Source organism: Lycorma delicatula, chromosome 5 (genome assembly GCF_047948215.1).
Source record: "Lycorma delicatula isolate Av1 chromosome 5, ASM4794821v1, whole genome shotgun sequence".
In the NCBI taxonomy this organism is placed as follows: Eukaryota; Metazoa; Arthropoda; class Insecta; order Hemiptera; family Fulgoridae; genus Lycorma; species Lycorma delicatula.
Window position 1 is genome coordinate 9012351 of NC_134459.1, and position 6832 is coordinate 9019182.

The following is a 6832-nucleotide window of genomic DNA, read 5'->3' on the forward strand; positions in this document are numbered from 1 at the left end:
CGTAAAACTGCTTCATGGCCATATCTGCCAGCAACTGGAATCGATAAAATATTTCCTGCTAAACTGCAAACCGAAGAGAAATTTAATAACTTAGCTTCTCAAAAAGAGTCACTGGAATCAACGAATAGCATTTCCCCTATCGTTATGGGTTAGACCGATAAGGATGATGTCAGAAAACTCACTCCTTTCAAAATTGTTTATAATTTTAAATTAACAGTGTAATATTACGACGACATAAGAAATTCACCGTAAAAGTATTACATCTTGAAATGTTTGAGGGATTACGTAAAAAAATTCTGTACTATGAACATGTATCTTGTTTTCAAGATATAAAACTAAAATTGATCGTAGTAGTTTTGACGCAAGACGTTTGTAACTACAGATGTTTACTTGATTAAGTATTAATGTAAATTGAAATGTATTAATGTTTACTTGATTAAGTAATTTATAATGAATACTTATCAATAACTACTCTCTAGGACTATTTAATTAAAATTAAAATGCAGACTTTGAGAAAATACGACTTAACTATATCTAGGACTATTTAATTAAAATTAAAATTCAGACTTTATCTACAATGAGAAAATACGACTTAACTATATCTAGGACTATTTAATTAAAATTAAAATGCAGACTTTTAACAATACTCAAGAAATATTTTATTCAATATATATTTATAATGAATACATGTTATTTATTGTAATTTCTTGATTTTTAATTAAACTGTTGTTTGATATTAATTGTAGTGTCTTTTTTTTTTACTATTACTTTAAGATTCTAATCGCTAAAGGATGAGTAGTTTTTAACATTTATCTTTTATGATAATTATTTATTTACAATGTTACTTAACAAAAATTTTAAAAAAATAGAACCTCCGTAATACATCAACATTTCTTTAATAATATTTACAAAAAAAAAAAAATGAGCCTAATAGATAACAAAAAAAAACTGTTTTTAGAAACATAAATTTTGTATTTATTCCTAACCGGTTAATCAAAAACTGAATTTTTCCAATAAACACATTCTTCCCTTAGTTCAAGTTCCGTCATTTAAAAAACCAATAACTTCAATGAACAAGGAGAAATACACTTTGTTTGGATATCAAAATAAGCATGAACGTTAGGCGTTAAAATTATTGCTGATGAAAAATAAAAAGATGAATATCTGAGCTACAGGCCGTTGTGGTATAAGTGAACTGGCTAGGCTGGAAAGGATGACCGGTCTTATTTAAATGAACAGGTTGATTTTTTGCTGCACTTCAATCACCGTGAAAATTACAAATGTATTTCGGTTTTGGTAATTCTACTGTTATTGAATTAATATCAGAACTGGAGACAAATGTTAATTCAGAACATGAAATCTTGTACTACATTTTATATGTAAGAAAATTGTTCCTTTTAATTTAAATAAAGGAAAATTTTAAATATAATTTTAGATAAAAGCATAAAATTCAGAAATTATATGCTTTCAAGTAATTAATTAATTAGTAACAGATGTAGGTTTGTAAAGAGTATATTCGTATGCAATGCAGGGCTGAGTAAGGTCCGTTTCTGAGCATATCAGTTAATTTTAGTTATGGATTGTTTCCATCGTGATTTTTTATTATACTAGCAATTAGCCCGTTTGACTTTTGGAAATCGGAAGATTGTTTGTTCAGATATTCTTTTAATAAACACAGCAACTTACAAAGTTTTAATGTAGCCCAGTCGAGTTCAATGCGTGCACCTTTTGTAGCTCGACCCAGACTTCTAGACCGTAATATAACTATCGCTAGGTTTTAAGGAACATGCTTGGCGTTGTTTAACCAACGGATTGATTTGAACCTTTGAAAGGAGTGAAATCAGGTGATCTAGGTGGCCATGCAGTTGGACCTCCCCGTCCGATACAACATCCGGGAAAATTATTGTTCAAAAACATTGTAAAATCTCGATGAAAGTGTGATGGACACCATCTTGTTGGAAAGTGAAGCCTTTTGGAATCTGAAAACAGCGAATTTCTAAGGTTTGACGAGGTACATGTGTCCTGTCACAGTGGGCTTCATGAAAAAAAAACGGACCGATGACCGCCAATTTTATGTTTCTTTTTCCTGTTTATCCTCTAGGAGTCACTGTCAGGTATTACTTCAGAGGATGAATGAGGATGATATGCATCAGTGTAAGTGAAGTTTAGTCAGACTAGGGTCGACCATTCTGAGATGCGTGGTAAATTGAAACCGACCACCAAAGAACACAGATCTAGTACTCAAATTTATATAAAATTGGAACGTCCATAAAGGATTTAAACGATGGATCTCTCGACTTTGAAATCAGCTGATTTGCGAAGACGTTAATTTTCGATTTTGTTATGGAGGATTTCAGTACCCCAAATTCGACATTTGTGTCCGTTAACTTTCTCGCAGGTATGAAAGGTCGCCTCATCAAAAAATTTAACGAATCAAGATAATTAAGACTGTTTTTGTCACGATGCATTATCTCTGCAGCGAACTGATATCGTAAGCGTCAATAATTTGGTTAAATTTTATGGAGTTGTAACTTTTAGGCTCACAGACGGAGTCGCTTATGAACAATGTCGTCAGCAGTGCAACGAGGAATTTGCAGTTTGTAACTAGCCCGTAGTACTTTCCAGCACCGGCAGTGAATGCATCGCGTACACGATCTACACTCTCTTCACTAACCGAAATATACGGATGATTTCTAGTTTGTGAAACCAAGCTTCCAGTCTCTTTTAAAGTCGTATCTCACTGACGAAAAATCTTGGATGAAAGAGATTCGATATTCCATTCGGTTCCTACAAGCCAAGCCGTTAAACACGTGTAACCGATTGAAACTCCACTAACCAAAACACGCACTGAATCTTCTGTTGCGTAGTACACATCTCGACCGGTTACGATTGACTTCAATACATGTAGTGTCGACTTGCCTGCTCATGCTTATCCTACTGATTTTGATAGTATTCGGAACAAATCTTTGAGATATTTCCTGTCGAATGAACCTCCATTTAAGCGATTACGAAAGACTGTGGTAAGTATTTACTGACTACATAATCAGTTAAAAATATGTAAAATGTATACTTTTTTTTCTCGTCACGTTGCCAAGTGTGGTACCTAAATGCTATATATCACAAGTTGACACATTATTTGTTTTTAATTCTTTATTTATAAATATATTGAATCCATCTAAAATTTAATCTTTTATAACCGATATCATATTGTAAAATATAGATAAAATTATCTGTTTGTTTTATTTATTTTTAATACGAACTAATTGTTGGTTATTTGTAAACGGTTATAACATACAAAATGATTGAAATTCTAATCTTTCTTGTTTTTTTTTTTTTGGTCGAACAAGTTTGGATACATCATTTTAAAATTTTATTTAATATTTTGCATGACCATGTATTGATCTTTTCTGTACTTTTTCTTAACTTTTCTGGTGTTAAAACTGGAAGAAGATCCTTTATTAATCTTCGTATTTAATCGGTTTAGTATCCATCACGTACTTCGGAAAAGGATTTTGATATGTTTCTATTTTATTTTTTGCAGTTCTTTTTATTACTAGAAATTTTTATTTTTTAATCTAACGCTTAATTTTTTATTAATTTTCTAAAAACGTTCTTTCATTCCTGAAAATAATTTTTAGTTAACCGTGAAAAAAATAATTTTTTAATATTGTATCTGTAACGATTGACTTAACTAGAGGAACGATAAAATTAATTTCCGTGACGTTAATGAGGCCTACATAAAAAAAAATAACGGCTGCATTAGCGTTATAGTATTCATATTTGAACTCTATATTTGTTAGTTTATAACATTTTTTAAAATATTTTTTCAAATAAAATTATTAACCAACTTACAATTTAAATTAAAATACTTATTTTGACTAAAGTGTTTTTTTAATAAGGTGAGAATTTCGGAGGTAGTGCATCAACCGTTTTAAAAAAACTATCGAATAAAAGTAAATCGGATATTAATTTTAGAAATTGTATTATGTTGTTTTTCTTTCAAGAAGAGGCATATTATTCAGTTAAAACCCATCAATGTATAATATAACTAAAGAAGATAAAAACACCTAAAGTAACATTAAATACCGCATTTCTGTGATGTAAGAAAAAGGGTTATCGGTTTTCTTAACAGAGGAGTTTGGATTTTTAACGGTTTTTTTTTTATTGCTGTTTTTACATACGTAAACAGAACATTAACCTAAACAGAAACAATTTTATTCTTCCGCGAGGAACATTCATCGCCGATGAATGACAAAAGCCAGACTGTGACAAAGCATGTCCTTGATAACAACACCGTGGAGAAGCGACCGTCTAATAGGTTTTGTTGGCCGTGTAGTAAGATCGCTTAATCGTTTGTAAACCAAACCGTGAAAAATTTTTCTTACCTATTGTGCGGTTTTAGCTTCATAAAAAAAGAAATTATTATAGATAAAAATTTTGTAATATTAAAACTTTTGTTTGAGTACAGTGCGTTAACAAAGGTTCGTATTTTTTCCTGGTGTTTTTGTTATAAAATATTTTGATTGATCGAATAATAATAATAAAAAACAATAACTGCTATGTTGAAAATTATATTATAACTAGTTTACCGCGGCTATAATCGATTCATTTTTATTATTTGTTGAAATTGTTTTATCGCAAAAGTTATAATTACACATTAACGTTGCAAATTTAAATATTTACCCGGTTAAAAAGAATTAATACAAAACGTTTAGTCGAATTCTAATTAATAATTCTTGAATTATCTTGTGCTAGTAGATTTCTATATTTTTTCCGTCGAGTTTGAGACTTAATAACTCGCTTTATAATATCGATAAAAAATCGATTTGTTTTTATTTTATTCCTCAGTGTCATTTCATTGATGCGTCCAATTTCATCTCATTATTGTAATTTAATCTATAAAAAATAAAATAAAATATCCTTTTTTACTATTTTTAACCCGATTCGATTTTACTTCCTTTTTAAAAGTTAAAAATAATCGAAAAAAAAATCGTCTTAATTAGTATCTAATTTATAAAATTTATTATCGTCCATATTTAAGCGGGTGTTTTCACCGTATTGTAATTATCGTCAGTTTTCAAGGAAAGTTATTTTTAAATTAGAATATGTAATGTGTATATTAAAATTTACAATTACTACGACAGGAATAAAGCGGTATTTGAAATAAAAATGACTGCTACGGAGAAGACAATATTCAAACGACTGTAAATTAATATACTACGTAGATGTGAACTGTTGTTCGTATACTAGTAGCAGGCTTTTAATTAATAATTCACCGCATAAACTTTTAACTTGTGTACGGGAATACGGAATAGACTTCTTGTACCGTATAAAAAAATCACTTTTCCTACTCGTATTGAAATCCGGATACTTTTGGATAGAAAACTGAGACGCTGCATGAATAACCCCTTCTATTTCAGGGCTGAAATTCGGTTAAAATACTAAAAACAAAAAAATTACAAGTTCGCGATCTATTCTGAAGGAATTTTTTTATTCTTTATTATACATCTCGTGATTTAATGCGGTATCAAAGTGTACTCCGGTGAAAAACAGTAAAATCCGTATATTTTTCATTATCTTTATTAACCGTTGGAATACGGGCCGGTCAGTTTCTTTTCTTTTTTTTTGGATGATAAATTCAGCATATAAGCTGGAAAAAACTTGGCCGTGGGAATACGAAACAGAAATTTTGTAGCGTATAAAAATGACATACCTGACCGGGATTCAAACCCGGGACCCGGATGAAAGGCCGAGACGATATCACCCCGCCGTGGAAATCGGTGATCTGTTTAGTAAGGAAATAGCTACATTAGAAGCGAGACAAATTTAACTTTAATAGTTTCTTACTGATGAAATATACGATTATCTTCCGCTATATATACTACAGTTAATATTGAAGTGCATAATCTTAAAAGGTATAGTTACAACGTGCTTAAATAAAAAAATAATTAGGTTAACAGTTTTATATAATCCTTTTAATTACGAAGCACGTGCACGTATTGCGCCCAACATTTCTTAGCTGTATGGATTGTGCGCTATGTGAATGAAAGTTTCTCATGTCCTGAATACTTTTAATTGTATATGTATGATGTATACGTATATTGTTTATACGATATACCGGTTAAAGTTTTAAATAAAATACATAATCGAACGACGTCATCTATATATCTATATATATATACATATATATAATGCATGTACATATATTCAATATGTTTAATTCTATATATCCATATTGGAAAATGGCGAACGAAAATATTTATGTTGTGGCTTTTCATGAAAACCGTTTATTATACGCATGTGTTTTATGGATTTTTAAATTGTAATATTGACTTTACTAAAGTATAATTATACTAAATTTTTCACCATTTCTTTATTAAATCCTTCTTTAATAAATATTATTTTTACAAAGGATAATGATTTAAGGAAAAAGATTATCTCCGGGAATAGATTAAGTTGTTTATATAAAACGCCAACTAAATTTTTAAAAAAATTATGCAATCTGTAAAAAATACAATGAAAATTGCCTTTAAAATAATGGTTTTCAGTAATTTCTGTACAATTTTCTGTCCGACAAATTAAATTCAATGAAATTTTTTTTAATGTGGAGAGAGACATTTTGAGTTAAAAAGTTTAACGGAAACATGTTTTTACATTCTCATATTCTACTCGTACTTGTACATTGAACTATAGATTTTAAGGTAATTTATATTTTAAGAAAGTTCGTGAATTTTCACTGTGAACTCAACTTTGATTTTCCTGGAGAAAAAGGATATTTTATTTGTTATCTTTAACGAAACTCTACCGTTTTAAAAATTTTGATGTGGTGTTA